At 42.5% G+C, this 20,703-nt stretch overlaps 1 long non-coding RNA gene across 1 annotated transcript in view; it reads right to left on the minus strand.

The window, feature by feature from the left end:
• LOC146817287 (uncharacterized) overlaps positions 1-11,396 on the minus strand; it is a 192,374-nt gene extending 180,978 nt beyond the window's left edge. Inside the window, exon 1 of the long non-coding RNA XR_014962525.1 lies at positions 11,238-11,396. This is a non-coding gene — a long non-coding RNA (uncharacterized LOC146817287). The remainder of the gene's footprint in view (positions 1-11,237) is intronic.
• Between the last annotated feature and the right edge of the window lie 9,307 nt (positions 11,397-20,703).

The following is a 20,703-nucleotide window of genomic DNA, read 5'->3' on the forward strand; positions in this document are numbered from 1 at the left end:
ACAGGCCAGACGGAAAAATAACACATGCCAAACAACTAAATATTCTGAAAATTAAAATCAATTACAACAGCTTTTAAAATAAATCCACTTACTACCAGATTGGGTAACTTGACAGAACTTGGGTCAGCATACATCTAAAAAAGTCCTTCTCAATAGTGTTTTTAAAACAGCTGGTGGAGGGGGGGGGAGGACACACCACGGTAGTGAAAGCAGGGGCACCGAAGATACTAGAAAACGAAAAAAAAAACATGATCTTGGTCTTTAAAGGCGCAACACCCCCTCCATGTGTTCGTGCATGAGGCACTTTGCTGCTGGCAGGCGATCGAACATTATGCACAGCAATTGCGGATTATGAGCTAAGTTATAGTGCCAAAGAGTAAACAGTGAATCTGATAAGCAAACATCCAGATTACTAACAGGAGTCTGAAACAGTAGTGCAACTACAATACCCAACGTGTACCCCAAAGAAGACGTGTAGCAATGATAGCACTTACTGTTAATGCCAAACAAAAGAAATGCAAACTACAAAAATCATGCCAGAAGTCAGCAACGCTATGGCTGTGCAGGAAATGACAAACCTTATGCTTCCTGGACTTCCTTACTTTAGAGTGTGATGAAGTGGTGCCAATAGTTACACATTATTGCACATTACTGCAACATAGCTTCACTCACATGTAGTTTTAGCACAATGACATCCCCAGGTGATGGTAATCACCACAACACAGGGATGACCCAACGACAGCGCATTGACGCCTCATCAGGGGTAGTAAGAGCTATATAAATACAATTACAATTTGTAAGAAGCTATCTCAAATCAGAAAAGCAAACATAATTAAAAACACTACACTAATTTAGGGGCATGTCTTATGGCCCCATTAATAAACATAATAAACAGTTGGTTATTTAATGTCCACATAAAGTACAGCTCCACAGGGTGTGAAATCTCTACCTGCTGGTTCCATATTGGGATTGTTGTACTATTTGGTAAATATTCGTTGTCTTACCTTTTGTGAGTTCTGCTTTTAATCGTGGGGATCTCAAAGCGCATTCTGTTAAGGTGGGAAGGAAGCAACAAGACAACTTAGGGGGTTGTGTGCCTGATGCTGACCTCAATGGGTAACATACAAGTTATTGGTTCAGACCCTGGAAGAGACAACATAGCCTTTCATCCTACTGATGTCCCTAGAATGAGTAGCATTGAATGGACAATGTTTGCGCCTGGTATTAAGAGGCAACAACAGTTTCACATCAGCATCTATCTGTGCAAGGTGGCAAGTCAGGTGATTTATAAAGCACAAGGCGCTAACGTGTGCCAACTGTGCACAAAGCTATTAGTAGCGGCGTTGGCAAGTGGGCCTATGCACAAAGTGGCAAGGTGTTTAGAGGTGTCAGATGATGACTCCATTTCCTTGGGGACAGAACCCTACCGTTCTTCCCTTTCATTTCACAGCGCTTTGTTCAGGGGCATGGATTTATAGGGCATCTTTTAAGAAACTCTTTTGCTAAGGGCAAAGGAATTAAGCGGCGGGGAGGTGAGGAGGGTGTATGCGGCAGGATTATTTGTTTAACATCTAGATTCAGCAATTTGTACCTGTAAGGTGGCCTGCCTCTGTGCAACAACGAGCTGGCCAATCCGAGGCAACATGCGTGGTAGCGGTTTTAGTAACTTTGGATCTGTTTGAGCTAGAAACTATGTTTTGTGATCTCAAATGAAAAATATACAGAGATGGATTATGTGGCAAGAACAACAAATCCATTCTCACGAGGAAACCACCGTGGCCGCAGAATTGCATCTTTCCAGTGGCCCTGCCCAGAGCATACCTATCACAGGCATTTACCTGAGTCTCAGGTTATCCATGAAGTTCCCCGTGGTCACTCGGCCGAGCAGCACGAAGTCCGCCTTCCCAAACTCCAGGCTCTCCTGCTCGGCAATCCCCACCACTAGGCCCAGAACTTGGTGACCAATGATTAAAAACCTAAGCGAGCCGAGGATGCTGTGGGTGCAGAGACGAGGGCGGCTTCAGTTTGAGCCTGTGGAGCCAGAGCATGGAAGGAGCCTTGCAGAAACAGCAGTGAGCCGGGGCCTGGCTTCCGGAGCAGAGGACCTGTGTGTAACCATAGGGTGCGTCACCGTGGACGCTGTCACTATGTGGGGAAGGAGAAGTGCGCCAGGTTCCTGAGGTTTCTCTGGTGAGCTGTCATTGAAACAGACGACGGCTGCAGAGGGCCACAGCAACCAGACACGCAGGGCTGCAGAGGGCCATGGCAGGTGCAGGGCTGCAGAGGGCCACGGCAGGCTCAGGGCTGCAGAGGGCCACGGCGACCAGGCGCAGGGCAACAGCACAGTACTGGATGTGACTGCGGCCTACCCAATCTGGCAAACCACATGGACTGGGATAGTGACTCCAGAAGACACGTATTGAGGGCAATGCTCTGCCATCTATTGTCGTGTATCTACAGCGGTTTATAAGCCTACCTATGCCCACGTTTCTGTTTCCTGACTGATAGGGACCGCTGAAGGGGCTGGTAGCACTGGACAGAGTCGGTCACATAACAGGCAGGCCAGCTGCCGCTCACATATACTGCACCACGCAGACCCATAACGGGATGTGGCCGCTGCTACAACATATCATTCAGACCAAACATAAAGCTTAGCCCACAGACCACCTTGAGGGCGGTGACCCACAACCGTAGAATGTAAATGGATGCCCGGCACAGGAGTTCACAGCAGTGCCCTTTACACACCCGGCCCCACAGTATAAAATGAAAGACTAGGAGAGTCCATGCTTCACGGGCCTTGCCTCCAATGTACCGAAGCAGGGTGAGGAGAGAGCCAGCGAACACAACCTGTGCAAGTGCCGAAAAGCTGACGAGTATCAGAGAAGAGTCTGACGGTCTTTATCTGAATCAAACTACCTTCCACCGTAAAACACATGAACATTTGTATTTGAATAAGACGCACTGTCTGCTCCCTTTGTTTCCGTAGTTCTTGGAAATCAGGTTCCTTTGTTCTTTATCAAGCCCCCCTCAGTCCGTGCTGCCATGTTTATTGTGCCACAGACACAACCTTCCCTTAGCTCTGCTGTGAGTAGATAACGAGGTGTAAAAATACAAGCAGCATGTGCTGCCCACCCCTCGTGCACACCGGCTCCTGCTGCAGCCTGGCGCATGCGCCGCTGCCATGTTTACGTCAGGCAGAGATGCGCGACAAAAAAAAAGTGCGATCTGGTGGACGAAAACGGTAGTTAGTGGCCGCTGCTTCCGGACTACACGGAAGTCAGTTTGTCATCAACAGCCAGTAAAAAGCCAGCTAACAGGAGCTGTGCCAACATTCACCAAATGGCAAGCGGCAGGAGAAACTACTGGCTACTTGCCAACACATACAGATTACTTGATGCCTCGTAGAGGCAGCATATGCGCTGCCTATGCGAGACCTAAAAACCAGTATTAGGTGCTAGTTTCAAATAAAACATTTTACTTATCTCCATGGCCAAACATTCAACACATATATGTTGGACTGTACTGCACAAAGCAGTAAATTGGAAAGTGGTAACAATTACCATATAGGAAGAGGGGTAAACTAGGATCTTAATGGGGGAGTGGTTAAGATGGCAAGCAGGAGAGGAGAATAGAAGTGAGCTAAAAGGTCATGAAATACATTAAAAAAACTGTCGTTTGAACTGCAATGCGCTGGGATAACACCACTACGATGGCAACCACTGAAAAGACACCCCGAGTCAGAATGTTGACCATGTGGAGATGGACAGCGTGGTAAGGGCTGTGATTGCCTCTCAGAACACATCAGTTTTGGGTGGAGCTAGTGGGGCTGATCAGAGCTGCAAACAGTTGGGAAACAAGCATTTGCAATGCAATTGGTCTCGCCTTTGGGACCTTAAAAGTTTTTGGCTATGCAGCACATTATCCTGGGTGCTAGGAAACGTAAGATGTGACAGTACTAGAGTCTGCAAAGACTGTGACAGCAGAATACAAAGTTCAAGAACATGCTCAGTTGGATCACTAAATTCAGTCCTTCCAAAGCAAAGACACATACAAATACATGTAATCCTTGCTCTGCCATGTTCTGCTTTCTATTTGGATGGAACAAACTTGCCTACTGTTAGCAGATGTGTGTAGAAAGAATCTTTGAAATGTAACTCTTTGCTGTGCCCCCGACATGAAGAGAGGGGTTGGCCTAGCGGCTAGGGCGGTGGACCTCGAATCTGGGGAACTGTGTTTGAGTCGCGACAACGACGCTGAACATCCTGTGATTCTGGGCAAAATACTTAATCTCCCCATGCCTAACAGAAAAATGAATGTGTCCTCATGTAACGCAACTGGTGCTATGTAAAGCGCTCCGATACCGGATCAAGTTCGCGCTATATAAAACTCATTTTAAAAAAATATATATATTCACTACACATTTATCTGTTTTTGCCAAATATGCGCTCGCAGGGCAGGTAATCTGACAGGCATGTTATATATTTCAGAATTATGGAATACAAATTGTTTTGATCGTTGTCCATAACAATACACTTCTGAAATAGATGCCTGCTCCGCAAATAAAGGCCTGTAGTGATTGCCCCTGGAGAAAAAACATTTATTTAATTCTCTACAGAGTCATCGCTAAGCATGCGGGGACATTTAAAAATATAAATAAACGTACAGGTATACAAGACATGGGCTTAGGCCTGTCGACTAAAAATTCAAGGCTAAAAACACACACAAGCCATGGCGATTGGTCTGCAGAACAAAGTATTAAAAATACTTTGTAACTGCCACGGACAAACTGTTTTCTTTTGGCATAACAAATAGAGGTCATACTTTCACAGTGAGAGTAACTGGAAAGCTATGCTTAAAACATATTACACAGAACTGAAAAACATCCTAGATGCATTTTTAAGACTGTCATACTTTAAAACTGTTTGTTGAAATGACGTTGCGATGTTAGTCTAATAACACTAATCAGCTACATGTTGTACAGAGATCAGACACACCCGGAAGCACTCTGTAAATTTCACTTAAGGAAAGTGGACAGTGGCCTGAGTAGAGAAAGGTAGTTTGCTGATCTTATTCCTAAAATTCGTTACCTCTAAAACGGCCTTCGACTTACTGCTCGCTAAAAAAGTGCTGCAGCATGGCATCAATGGTCTCTTAAAAAAGAGATAGAAACTGGATACCACATGTGCGTGCACGCTTATGAGGTATGGGATGTTCCATCTACCAAGATGTCGGCTATTAGGGAAGCAGTCTATTCCTCAAAGGAGCTGTTAACTGAGTAACGGGTACTAGGGAAAGGATTACAATATACCATAGTATTACAGCAATAGCTGCGCTTTAGAAGCGGGGTGGATTGTATGAATATCACTTAACAAATCATGTATATATAAACAGCAGCACATTGTCTGTGAGTATTAAAGCAGGTAGTATTCCAATGTTTTGCAAAAAGGGAGTGAATTCATGCAGAATTTTCTTTGTTTGCTATGAAGCGTCCATGAAGTGGCCGTCATGGCAATAAAAAAATAAAAAATGAAAGCAGGCGCTGTGCTTGACTAAAGCGCGGCGCCCGTCCATGTAAAAGTGAAAACAAAAATTGCGCCGTGTTCGATCAAAGCACAGCATCCATGTAAACGTGATTCTGATGCACTATTTAAAAAAATTACACTGGTCTAAGAAATGTCAGTTGAACGTCTTACTGCTGTTTCCTCAAGATTACACCTCATTGCTCCTAAAAAGAAAGCAAGGATAGCGAAAATGTAGATGGTCTTGTGGAGGAGGCGGGGCTTTCGGTTTGGTTGGTGTGGGAGGGAGAGAAAAATACACAAGGGTGACAAAGCAAGATTAAGCAGCAACGGGGTGGGTGGGGGAATGAGATAATGCTGGGCGCCCGGGTAAAAGTGGAAGCGGGCGCCCGGGTAAAAGTGGAAGCGGGCGCCCTTGTTGTTATTGAAAGCGGGTGCGCATGTGTTGCCTGCAGTAGGAGAAACTCATTCATGAAAATAGTGATCACAGCCTTAAGAAGGCGTACCATGCAACAACCGAAGTAAAGGGGCCAGTAACCATGAGTGGTTACAAATGAAGACAAGGCGGTAGTAAGGAGGGACTAATAAGTCTATTAACCAATCTGATCGCCAGAGCTGCGCATGCGCTAACTGAGGGTCGGCCTAAAAACAGTGGCACGGTTGGGAGTTGTGACGGAGGCGTGCACCCATTCCAACTTGTGACGGAGGAGCAGCAGTGGATCCGGCTGATAAGGAGTAGCAAGGGAAAAGATAGAGAGCTAGAGGAGTGGTGCATGCACTTATCCAAAAGGGTGGCCCTGCCTTTGAGCACTGCACTACACTTGTGACAGGAGGATTCAGCCGGCTCACAGAAGGAAACTCCATGGCCAAAAGGATGAAGTCACATAGCATAGTCATTAACAGTGTGGTCTGTGGGCAGTGACGGCCCGTGTAGGGCGTTTTACCGGGGCGGTGACGTGGCGCAGAGGAGGGGCAGGGTGGGGGGTTGCAAAATGCGGCAAACGGCCGAGTTCAGGTAAGTTACGAAATAAATTAATAAAACGAATTTCGTTGCGCGTGCTGCATCGCATTTTTACGAAAAAAATTAATAAAACGAATTTCGTTGCGCGTGCTGCATCGCCAAATGCGATGCAGCGCGCGCAACGAAATTCGTTTTATTAATTTTTTTCGTAACTTACCTGAACTCGGCCGTTTGCCGCATTTTGGAACCCCCCACCCTGCCCCTCCTCTGCGCCACATCACCGCCCCGGTAAAACGCCCTACACGGGCCGTCACTGTCTGTGGGTACTCCCTCCCCCGGTCCTTGGCTATGAAAACATAGTGTGAAATGGTTATAAGCCTCAGTGGATTCATTGAGGAACAAACAGAACAAGATGGCATGTGATTACTGTCCTCAACACACCTGCCGGGTGATAAGGCTTTAAGCCCACACTTGGCAGATTGGAAGACGCACAAACTGAACCAGTTACTGATTATTTGAACTGTGTGTTTGATTGTTGAAGGCTTGCTAGACCATATCCACTGCCCACTTTCTCCTGTGTTGTTGTTTTTCTGCCAGTTAAATTGTTCCAGCTGCTCATATTGCCAGTTTATAGCTGATAGAGATGCGATACGTGACTTTGGGACCAATTCACATAAGCTGGACTGAGAAAATGGTGAAACCTAAACTTACCAAAGCCTGAGAAAGCATGGCGACAGGCCAAAAAGATGCACTGGAAGCCCTGGCAACCTCAGTGGAACAGACATTGCATGCAAACAGCGGCTAAGTTTAGAAATTGCTGAAAGCTGTGTTGGAAAATAAAGCCTCCTTAGAACCCAAAATAGATGTGCTTGTAATCAATGTAGGTTTACTCAGGGAAGACCACAAGAAGCCCAAGGAGCACATAGACCGTAATCAATACTCACTGGCACGGATAGGACCTACAGAGAACGCCACACAATACAGATAAAAACATTACAAGATGAAGTTCAGTTTTTGCACAGAAAAGCAGAAAACACGGAAGGATGTTAACGTTGTAACAATATTAGCACAAATGGTTTGCCCAAAAAGGTGGTTGGCCCAAGCATGGACTTATTCATGGAGGACTGCCTTGCCAACAAGGTCTTGGAGGTAAGACATCCATGTTCATCACTATGGAATGCGCCCATAGGGCTAGTGGTAGATATTCGCACAGGTTGCCTCTCCCAAGACCTGTAGTTGCAAGGTTGTTTCATTTTCACTACAGGGACAATATCCTCCAAGTTTCAAGAACAAAGGGCCCATGGTTGGTCTATAATAGCCAAGAAACTATATTTTCAGACTACACAATGGACGTTCAAAAGAGACGGAAATTGTTTATTATAGGAAAGAAACAACACTGACACCAAACATAAAATATGCTTGATTGTTCTTTGCAAAATACATGCTACGGAATGGTGAGAAGCCTTTGTTTTTCCTTATGCCTGGTTGGAGTTTTGGTGGAAGTGCCCCTACTGAATCCACAAAGTAAGCCCACCAACAAGCAAGCAGCATTTGGAAGGTCAATGGTGATAGAAGAGGTAGAAATATAATGTTGCCTCTTAATGAGACATTCAGGGATCGGACCCTGAGGTGACAGAAACTCAGCGCAGGACCATGATGGATGATATTGGGATGGTATTGAGAAGGGGTCCCGCATTTATCCCTATGACGACTATTGATGTAGCTGATCATATAGAAAGCACCTACGGGCAGGGAAAGACAAGTGAAGAGCACGTGGGAAAGAGCAGTATATTGATTGTTTTAAATACTTGCTATTGCCGTGCCCCAGGTTCAGAAAGGACAAGTTATAAAACACGTTTGACGGGCGCCATGTTCAGCTAGATAAGTTCGACAAGCTTGTCCTGAGTGTTGGAGTTGGGGTTTTATTAACATGCCAGACAAGTCACTTGCTTTCACAAATGCATAATATTGTTTACACCAGGGGACCGATGGGTGGAGACCATGATTGTGGATATGGCTAATCATACAGAGATAAAGAGGTTTCTACATTGGAGTTGGAATAGATAAGTACCATATATTAACATGGAAGGTGAGAGGAATGTACATTCACACAAAGAGATATAAAATATACGATGCACATACTTTTTGCATGTCTACAAGAGACACACCTGCTGGCTGGAGAATTACATAAACTGTGTAAGGAGTGGCGGATTTTAGTCTATGGCATCACATATTCAGGGTTTGCCTGGGGGCAGACATATGGATCACTCCTGCAGTTCCATTTACACTATTGCACTCACAAATTAATCCGGAGGGGAGGTCTGTGGTAATTGAAGGGACATTGGCTGGAGAGCCAGTGGCTCTCACAACAGTGTACGCTCACAATGCGAATCGGGGCCCCTTCTTTGCAACACGAACACCCTCCTTCCTAAATAATGCACCTATGACTACTATTTGGTGCAGAAAATTCAATGATGTGTTTGGGATAGAATTGCCCTTCACAACTACTCGCTAACTGCAACAGTGGGCAACAAACACACAGGTGACTGACTTCTGGAGACTAATCCATCCAGGAATGAAAGAATACTCTTATTATTCCAGAGTACATGCAGTGCATGCGAGAATAGATGTGGCCTATAGCAATGCGGGGGCGGGCTTGAGGGTGGTGGGTACTGAATATAGGGGGTGAATGTTGTCTGATCACAATCCACTGACAGACCAAATAGTGTCGGGTAGGCCCCACTTAAAATGCCAACATGGAACCTTCCAACAGAGGCATTATGAGACATGACCTTTCGAACACAAGTAGGAGAACACAAAGAAGAGTATTTTACTTACTATTAGTGCACAGGAGTGGAAGCTGCAGTCGAATGCCGTGCATTCAGGATTGTGCTAAGTAAGGTAAACATGAAGATGGTATATAGCACAAAGAGGGGGCTGAGGGACGACCTGATAAGTAAAAAGAAACAAACTTAAGAGCTGGAAATTAATAGCGTGGTAGATAAGGAATCACTTCAAACACTCAGTGACCTTAAGCGTAAACGTAAAATGATGCTAAATAGATTGAGACACCTGGACTAAAGTGAATATTTAGCTCGGCAAAAAGTAAATGGTGATAAAGTAGGTAGTTTACTTACTTGTCAGATGACCCTCCCCCCGAATCCCAATAGTTGCTTTTTGCAATAATGAACGGCTGATAGCAGTGGTGTATTTGGGGGTGGGTGGGTGGACCGCGCCAGGCGCCCCCCTTTTTGGGTGCGACGAAGATGATCAAGCCATGTCTATCAACTGCCACCATCAGAGGCCTCCCAGGAGCATGGCGTCTGCTGGCTGCCACCCACTCAGGAACAAGTCGGCCATTGGCCGCCACCCCCTGAACAAGTTTTCTGTTGGCTGTCGCCCCCTGCTTGTACCTGCACCGGGCAGTAAACATAGGGCCCCCCTCGTGGTAGTAGGTCTAGCTATGCCGCTGGCTGATAGTTGTCTCCCAAAGGGACATACATCAGGTCTTTGAGACCTATTATAGGGATCTGTAAAAGGCACCACCCTGGGCAGTACATCAGTCCATTGTGAAGTCTCTGGATTGGCTTACCTTCCCATTCTTTAACTCAGTACAAAGACAAGAGTTAGAATTCCCTATAGTTCTGGAAGAGATCCACCTGGCACCAAAACAAATGACAGGTGGTAAGAAGCCCGGAACAGAAGGACTCTCAGTGGAATTTTGTACTCACATTGCAGCATCACTGGTTGTTGTAGGTGTATGTAACAGCTAAGAGCAGGGGAGTCCTTTCTGATTCAACATGGGAAGCATTCCAAAACCCGGCAGGGATTCCCTAAATGTCGGCTCACATTGACCATTTTCTTTTTAATCTTGATTACAAAGTCCTGGGTACGATGTTGGCAAACCACGTAATACTATACCACACACTATAGTAGACCCCGTCCAAAATGGTTTTATTCTGGACAGAAACACATCTCTCTCTTTCAGAAGTCTATTTTGAATTATGGACTAAGCGGAAAAAATGAATAGCTGGGTGACGTCCCTAGAAGGCGATAAAGCTTTTAATACACTGTGGTGACCCTATCTTTGGGCAATACTATGCAGGTCGGGACTGCATGCAGAGCTAGTAAGATGGATAACACTACTATGCACGAAACCTGTAGTGAGGGCCTGTAAAGGCGGGGTGATCTCAGATGCAATACGCGTGTAGAGTAGTACACAGGCAGGAATGCCCTTTCTCATCTATAACATTTGCAACCGCTGGCCTGACTATTTGTTACAGTCTGTTGTAACAATTATGCTCAGACGCATTTGGAGGAATCATATCACGAGGATTGTGAAACTGCATCTTAACTTTGAAGCTTGTAAGGTTTGCTAAAATATCGTGTTTACATAAACATCATGTTTTAAAGTGTTTCAGGATGTTTTGCAGTTCTTTGCCAATGCTTGTTGACTGTTTTGTAGGCAGTCTCGTGTACATCAAGACTCCTGTGGGTACACACATTTGTATTCTGGGGGCATGTGCTGTTTGGTCACGTTTTCATTTCTGCTCGTGCTTCCTGACAATGCACGTTTTAAAAAACATGCTTCATTTTGGCAGTTGCAACTCACGTTCCCCGCAGGTGAGGTGGTTCACATTAGCATGGACACGTGCACTGCTAATCCCTCCGCATGTCAACCCCACCCTCCAGCAACTCTATAAAAACCCCAGACATTCCTATAAACGCGCTTACGCTCGTTACATCCCATCACTTACCTGAAGGCAGAGAATCTCCATTCACGATCTTGAATCGGCTCCCGAGTCCCAGCGAAGGTTCCGGTCCGGCTTCCAAAATCTTCCCCCGTTCTCACGGAAACAATTCAAGCTTTCTTCTGAAGTTTCCGGAGTTGCAGCAAAAGGCATCCTACATCGGAAAAAAGAAAGGAAACAGAGAAACTTTAAGAAAACAGTGAGTAACCGGCCGGTTGCAATAAATGAACAGTAAGTTTCTTGAACATTTTATTTTAGTTTGTATTATAAATCCTTGTCTACGCATTTCACAAGCATACTTGGCTAAAAGAACTAATTGAAATTCAACAAGCAAGAATATACAATTGCAAAAAGAAAGACTTTGCTTATCTGATTTAGTTCGGAATTCTTCTCAGTGGCAGCGCGATCTCCTCATTTAAAGGCACTAAAGAAAGAGAATAAGACATTACTTGATTTATAACCAGTTGGGAGTCTGCTGATTGCCTTTTTGTGAGTATAAACCAGAAGAGTCAATCGTCATTCAGTAAATCTTTGTCAGAACAACCAAGAAACAGAACTTTAAGACTGCTGTTATTTAATCTCGTTGCAGATTTATGTTATTCATTGTGCGCAGGTGAAGATAAAACCTGAGTAAAAAAAGGTACAAAAGTAGAATGTTGGTATTTTATGTAATTACCACAAACCTGTAAAAATAAGTATTAATGCCCATTTTGTTTTTCTTTGTTTGACATTAGAGCTGTGTTCGGAAGAAAGGCAGTCAGGAAAACGTAGAGGCAAGCTGAAATTGAAAGTGTCTTTTCTTTTATTATTTTGTCCCTATTCCCCCTTCCCTTAAGGATTTAACCTTGGATAAACTGTGCAAAATATTCAGTTGAGTCCAGAGGAAGTCCTTGGGGGAAGGCGAGAGCAATCTACACATCTCTCAAGTTGAACGTCCTGCCTTTCAGGTGAGTGAAGTTTAACAGAAGCGTAAGCCTTCACAACAATTAGGTTCTCCTTGAGAGATATGGATTCGGACACGGAAGTTATTGATGGTCAAGCAATGGCGCAGGCGCTTGCCGATGATGTTTCCAGAAATCAATCCATATCAGAGGTGTTACAAAAGATGCAATTGGAAATTGATACGCTAAAACATGAGAATACTGTATTAAGACAGGAAGTCCTTCGTTACAAACCAAGAGATTCTTTATGGGGAAATCCAGTTTTGCCTCAACCTTTAGATTCATCAGTGTTTGGTAGTAAGCCTAAAACCTCTAAAATGGTCATGAGTCCTGAGGCTAATTCCACACCAGTGCAAGTAACGGTGGCTGTTCCTAATGTGGTTCCTTTGGCAGCCCCGGAACGCTTTTTTGGCGATTCTGGTAAGTTTACTGTGTTTCTTAGTCAATGCCAATTACATTTTACATGTAAACCACAGTCGTTTCCTACAGATGCCACTAAAGTAGCCTTTGTGCTTTCGTATTTGGGAGGAACAGCAGCAAATTGGTCCATACCTTATATTGATCGAGATGACCCCATTTTACATAATTGGCCTCTGTTTAAAGAAACCATGACTAAATTATTTGCAAAACACACGTATCTACAAGCTAGTGACAATGAATTGCTAAATTTAAAGCAAGGTAAACAAGATTTATTAACCAATGTAACCTTGTTTAATAGACTTTTGACAGAAACTCAGTGGCCGGAGGAAAAGCGCACATCCTTGTTTTACAGAGGTCTGCGCGATGACTTAAAAGATGCCTTGGCACATATTGTGGATCTTCCAGAAGAGTATTCCGACTTCGTAGATTTGGTGGTAAAATTAGACCATCGATTGGGAGAAAGAAAGGGTGATAAAACTCGATTTGAGCCAAGGTTTTCTGTGTCAAAAAGTGACAAAAAAGAAAATGATACTAAAGTATCTGAGTCGGAACCTATGCAGATTGGGACTATCAAGGGGCCTTTATCCATAGAAGAAAAGGATAGAAGGAGAAAATTAAATCTTTGTTTATATTGTGCAAAATCTGGACATTTTGCGAAAGAATGTCCTATAAAACCAAAAGGGGTAAAGAAGGTTAATTCTGTACTCACAAACTCTACAGAGCAGGAAAACTAAGAAACTCGTCAAGGAGGGGGGTCTCTTGCACGAGTAAAGAATCTTTTTCGACCTCCAATATTTCTACTAATCTGGTGCCAAGAATACCTCGACACTTTGTAATACAGGTAGTTTTAATCATTAGTACCCATGTGCGACACTCCGTTCCAGTCTTATTAGATTACGGAGCCACTGGGAATTTCATGGATATAAAGATGGCAAAAGAGTTACAGATACCTACTGAGTGGAAGACTCACCCTGAGTCAGTTTGTGCAGTAGATGGGTCAGCTTTATCTTCCGGAATGATAACCAAGAGAACGACACCCTTGACTATGGTATGTCAGAATGGACATACGGAAAAGATAGGTTTTGATTTAATTGATACACCCACGTTTGGGCTAATTCTAGGAGTACCATGGTTAACTCAACATAACCCTAGAATTAATTGGACCTTACGAACAGTAACCTTAGATTCGACTTATTGTCGAGAATCTTGTTATCAAGAAGCACTCACTGAATCCATGACGATTTTACATTGTGCAACTACACAAATACAGGTTGTTAGCCTACTAGTTGAGTATCAAGAGTTTAAAGATGTATTCGACCCAGTAAAGGCTGGCTCTTTGCCGCCACACAGGTTGTACGATTGTCGTATTGATTTAATACCAAGAGCCACTTTGCCTAACACAAGAGTGTATGCTCTCACAGAAGAAGAAACAAAATATCTAAGGACATATCTTGATGAGTTACTGGCATCAGGGTTTATAAGACACTCCACCTCTCCAGTATCATTGCCGTTATTTTTCATTCCTAAACCTGATGGAAGTCTCCGCGCTTGTATCGACTATCGCGGATTAAATAAGGCCACAATAAAGAATAAATACCCTTTGCCTTTAATACCTGTTCTTTTAGATCAATTACGTCATTCTACAATATACACTAAACTAGATTTGAGAGGTGCATATCATCTTGTTAGAGTAAAAGAAAATGATGAGTGGAAAACAGCTTTTAAAACTAAATTTGGATTATTTGAATATACAGTGATGCCCTTTGGGTTATGTAATGCACCTGCAGCATTTCAATTTTTTATCAATGAGGTGTTGCATGAATTTCTTGAAGTCTGCGTGATTGTGTATATTGATGATATACTTATTTATTCAAAGACAAGAGAAGAACATGTGCAGCAAGTAAGAGCAGTGTTACAGAAATTGTTGACAAACCACCTCTTTGCTAAGCTTGAAAAATGTATTTTCAATACAGACACAGTTGATTTTCTTGGGTATCATTTGTCTCCAGCAGGAATAATGATGGATGTAAAAAAGGTAAATGCCATTAGAGATTGGCCAGAGCCCACAACTGTTAAGGAAGTACAAAAGGTTTTGGGGTTCGCCAATTTTTATAGGCGTTTTATTCCTTGTTTTGCTGAAACTGTTGTGCCTTTGACCAGATTGTTACATAAAGGACAAAAGTTTGTATGGACAGAATGCACAGCTCAGGCGTTCAAGGCACTTAAGGAAAAATTCACCTCTGCACCATTATTAAAGCACCCAGACCCAGATCTTCCATTTTTTGTAGAAGCGGATGCTTCGCAGGTGGCGGTTGGAGCTGTGCTTTCTCAAAGAGACATCCAGGATGGTCAGTTACATCCCGTAGCTTATTATTCTAAAAAATTATTGCCAGCTGAGCAAAATTATACTGTGGCTGAGAGGGAGCTTTTGGCAATCAAATTAGCATTCACAGAATGGAGGCATCATTTGATGGGCACAAAATTCCCTGTCACTATATTTAGTGATCACAAAAATTTACAATTTTTTAGTTCAGTGAGAGCATTGACACCAAGACAGATGCGTTGGCTAAATTTTTTTAGCGCCTTTGATTTTGTTATAACTTATCGACCAGGAGTACAGCAAATCCAGTCAGATGTCCTGTCTAGATATGGGTATACAGCTGATTTGAATAAAGAAGGAACTTGCCCCCCCATAATTCCTCCACAAAAGATTCTGACACCAATAGTGCAACAAGATTTTTTGAACCAAGTAAGGGAGGAACATTTGAAAATAACAACTCAGGAGTGGTTAAAAAATCCTCACAATACTATTCAAGATGGTTTATTGTACCATAATTCTTTGTTATATGTGCCAACTAAATGCCTACAAGAAAAGATTTTGACTTGGCATCATGATTCAATTTTGGCAGGACATCCAGGATCGCAAAAAACCTTGGAAAATTGCAAAAAACATTTTTGGTGGTCTTCCATGATAACAGACATCAAAGAGTACGTTAATTCATGTCCAATCTGTGCTAGAAATAAATCTGTACACAAAGCACCTATGGGGTTATTACAACCATTGCCAACTCCTCCCAGTCCTTGGCATACAATTAGTTTGGACTTCATAGTTAATTTACCTAAGGCCAACACTTATACCACTATTTTGGTGGTAGTAGACTATCTGTCAAAAATGGCACATTTTATTCCCTTAGTAAAACTCCCTACAGCTGCACAGTTAACGGATGTTTTCAATAAAGAAATAGTAAGATTACATGGTTTGCCAACCAAGATCCTTTCGGACAGAGGGAGCCAATTTACCTCGAAATTTTGAACAAACTTAGGGAAAAGCTTAAAAATGGATATAGCTCTTTCTACGGCCTTTCATCCAGAAACGGATGGCCAAACTGAAAGAGTAAATCAAACATTATTACAAACCCTACGTTGTTTGATGGCAGAATTTACCACAGACTGGGATAAGGTGTTACCTGTTGCAGAATTTATTTATAATAATAATGTGCATTCTGCAATAAAGTGTACCCCATTTTATTTTTTACAAGGGTATCATCCACAAGCATTACCCATTTCTGTGATTCCATCTTTAACCCCAGGGGTCACAGAGCGACTTTCCTCATTACTAAATATTCAAGAAAAAGCAATAAAACATTTAAACAAGTACAAAGAATCAATGAAACAACAAGCAGATAAACATAGGATAGCTCCACCACTATATCAGATAGGAGATAAGGTTTGGCTTTCAACAAAAAATTTGAAATCATCAGGACCAAGAAAATTATTGCCCAGGTACATAGGACCATTTATGGTTAACAAGATAATCAATCCAGTAACTGTAAAATTAGACTTACCTCAAGAATATCCTGTACACCCTGCTTTTCATGTATCTCTATTGAAACCCTATAATCCACAAACTAGATCAGAACCTCCGCCCCCCCCCCATTCATGTTGATGGACATCTGGAATATGAAGTCCAAAAGATTTTGGATGCAAAGAGAATGCAAGGTAAATTGTATTATTTGATAGCATGGAAAGGTTTTGATGCTACGGAAAATTCATGGGAACCAGCGTCATATGTTCATGCTCCACGATTATTGAGACAATTTCATTTGCGTTTCCCCCTCAAGCCTCGTCCCGTGGGGCGGCCTTTAAGGGGAGCGTCTGTTACAGTCTGTTGTAACAATTATGCTCAGACGCATTTGGAGGAATCATATCACGAGGATTGTGAAACTGCATCTTAACTTTGAAGCTTGTAAGGTTTGCTAAAATATCGTGTTTACATAAACATCATGTTTTAAAGTGTTTCAGGATGTTTTGCAGTTCTTTGCCAATGCTTGTTGACTGTTTTGTAGGCAGTCTCGTGTACATCAAGACTCCTGTGGGTACACACATTTGTATTCTGAGGGCATGTGCTGTTTGGTCACGTTTTCATTTCTGCTCGTGCTTCCTGACAATGCACGTTTTAAAAAACATGCTTCATTTTGGCAGTTGCAACTCACGTTCCCCGCAGGTGAGGTGGTTCACATTAGCATGGACACGTGCACTGCTAATCCCTCCGCATGTCAACCCCACCCTCCAGCAACTCTATAAAAACCCCAGACATTCCTATAAACACGCTTACGCTCGTTACATCCCATCACTTACCTGAAGGCAGAGAATCTCCATTCACGATCTTGAATCGGCTCCCGAGTCCCAGCGAAGGTTCCGGTCCGGCTTCCAAAATCTTCCCCCGTTCTCACGGAAACAATTCAAGCTTTCTTCTGAAGTTTCCGGAGTTGCAGCAAAAGGCATCCTACATCGGAAAAAAGAAAGGAAACAGAGAAACTTTAAGAAAACAGTGAGTAACCGGCCGGTTGTAATAAATGAACAGTAAGTTTCTTGAACATTTTATTTTAGTTTGTATTATAAATCCTTGTCTACGCATTTCACAAGCATACTTGGCTAAAAGAACTAATTGAAATTCAACAAGCAAGAATATACAATTGCAAAAAGAAAGACTTTGCTTATCTGATTTAGTTCGGAATTCTTCTCAGTGGCAGCGCGATCTCCTCATTTAAAGGCACTAAAGAAAGACAATAAGACATTACTTGATTTATAACCAGTTGGGAGTCTGCTGATTGCCTTTTTGTGAGTATAAACCAGAAGAGTCAATCGTCATTCAGTAAATCTTTGTCAGAACAACCAAGAAACAGAACTTTAAGACTGCTGTTATTTAATCTCGTTGCAGATTTATGTTATTCATTGTGCGCAGGTGAAGATAAAACCTGAGTAAAAAAAGGTACAAAAGTAGAATGTTGGTATTTTATGTAATTACCACAAACCTGTAAAAATAAGTATTAATGCCCATTTTGTTTTTCTTTGTTTGACATTAGAGCTGTGTTCGGAAGAAAGGCAGTCACGAAAACGTAGAGGCAAGCTGAAATTGAAAGTGTCTTTTCTTTTATTATTTTGTCCCTATTCCCCCTTCCCTTAAGGATTTAACCTTGGATAAACTGTGCAAAATATTCAGTTGAGTCCAGAGGAAGTCCTTGGGGGAAGGCGAGAGCAATCTACACATCTCTCAAGTTGAACGTCCTGCCTTTCAGGTGAGTGAAGGTTAACACTATTAGGGTTGAAGGGACCAATTTACGGGACAGTGATTGAACACTGGACCCACATCACCAAGCTGCTGAGGATTACACACCGATATACCTCTGAGCAGATGCTGCTGTGTTGGTGTCATTGATTCAGTTTATGGATGAATTTGGTCAGGGCTCAGGCTTGAAAATTAATTGAGACAAGTCGTGGCTGTTTCCACTATTTAAATTAACAGACAAACAGAAGCATAAACACCCTAACCCACAGGTTAAATGTAAACATGGTACCATAAAATATTTATGGGTGCATTTATACCACATGGAAAATTATTTGATTAAACGTAATTTAGGAAAGGTGATTATTTCACTATGACAGGCCCTTTAGTTCTGGTGTTAATTGCCATTGTTTCTAATGGGCTAAGATGCAATTTCGAAGATGCTAGTCCTAGATAGACTGGTGTACATCTTTGTGGCAATTGCAATCAATTTATGGACATCGTTTTATAGAAATTTCCATACAATACCACATCATTAATATGGGGAAATAGCAGATGAAGGATCCCATTATCGAAAGTACATGCACCATTGATAGAGATAGGAACAGGGGCTCCAGATTATGAATTATATTATGTTGCAGCACAGTTACAGTGGCCAGTGAGATGGCTAGGCCAGGGAACTAGTCCGGAGAAAGAAGTTGTCCTGGCTGAGAAAAGTAAACGTTGGAATGGTTGTTGAGCATGCAACCTGGTAAGAGAGTGGACTTTATACTGAAAACCACTGCCAGATGAAGCTGGAAGAAATATGTACATACCAATACCAGAGTAACCCCATACACCTCTGAGTTGCTCATGTGGTCTCTTCCTAAATGTGCAGCTCTGAAGGCATCACATCAGGCTCACACCTGGACTGAGGAAGTGTGGGAGGACTTGGTGGAAGAATGGAAGCTAAGGTAATTTGAGAACTTGATGGACGCATAAGGTCTGGGCCTGGGACAGTTCCTTCTGTACTCTGCTTTGACTAGAGTGATGATCCAAATGTATGATACGGCCAATGAAATGACTGACACCATGAATGTGCTATTTGTACTTCTGTCACATGGGCACACTAGAAAAAAAGCATCACTTACCTATACAAAGGAATTATTACAAAGTTTCCAGACTCAAACAAGGGTGGACAAAGGGGGATGGGAGATCAGAGTGAGACAAGACCTATCAAACAATATGTGTGAAATGTGTCAGAGGTCTGAGATGCAGGTATTGGATAACCTTACAATATACCCAATTTAACTATATACACCACATTTATCTGACACTAAGACTGATCATATGTACACCGGTTTCTTGACTAAATGTTCCAGGTATGCCGATACCTTACAATATGGTCTGGCAATGCCAATCTTATACACTAGCACATGTAGTAGAAGTGGAGGCTATAACATTGTACTACTTCCAAAAGAGAGTCAATAACACATAGGCACGGTGAGTATTCGCTGTAGGAGGGGTATTACTTCCCTACTATAAACCAATATTTCCAAGTGCCAAAGATACCTTAAGCCATTAGGGGCCTCACCACGTAATGTGGCACACTTCAACATTGGCCACCTCACTTTACCCTGGTAAGATAGTGCAACAAGGGTGGACTCGACCTCAACTTATGAGGGAATTCTTAAGATATACTAATTATCTTGTCAAGGCAGGGATCCAGTTCCATTTAAGAATGCCTTAAGGTATACCACATGAGTGCCATTAATTAAGTGGTACCTTTGGTATGATTAGAAAAATAAAACAGTTACTCAGTGGATGCTTAAAGGTACATTGGCCATGGCATGCTTCCAATATGCTAACATGTTTCTGCCCTCACCTAAACCACATAAATCTTCAAGGCTCTAAAAACGAAAAGGACAAGCCGATATGCTCATGGGTAACTGTAAATAATAAAAATACAAATTCACGTGGGATTCATTCAAATAGGGAATACTCAACCAAAGGTTTGAAGGATTCCTAGGTCTACTTACTTACATTCAGTCTTAACTCAATTGTCAGCAGAAATGTTGATGGTTAGATACGCAAACATGATTCATATTGAGAACCCTCACCCCCACGGCTAGGAAGATCACTTGCTGACACCTTCTGTATATGTATGTATTGATATAATAGATGAATGACAGAAAATTTCCTTTATTCAGCTCTATGTTTCTTTTTCCACATATATTATATAATCCCTATTTGAAGGAGACCCACGCGACTTTGTATTTTCGATATATACATAAATGGTCAGGGTGGAAAAATAACATTAGGTGAAACAGGGATTTCTTACCTTCTCTGATGTTAACTGATAACATAGGATACAAAAACAACAACATTATTGTTGTGCCCATCATTGTGCTCAAATGGTAGCAGTCTGACAAACAACCTATTTGCATGCCTGATGAGGAAGTGTCACTGTAAACAACACAAACACACAACATGCATATTCAGTGGGAAAACATGTGAAAACTCCATGCTCTCCTACAGATTTTCTAATGGCTTGCCCTCCTTCGGG

Source organism: Triturus cristatus, chromosome 6 (assembly GCF_964204655.1).
Source record: "Triturus cristatus chromosome 6, aTriCri1.1, whole genome shotgun sequence".
Lineage (NCBI taxonomy): Eukaryota > Metazoa > Chordata > Amphibia > Caudata > Salamandridae > Triturus > Triturus cristatus.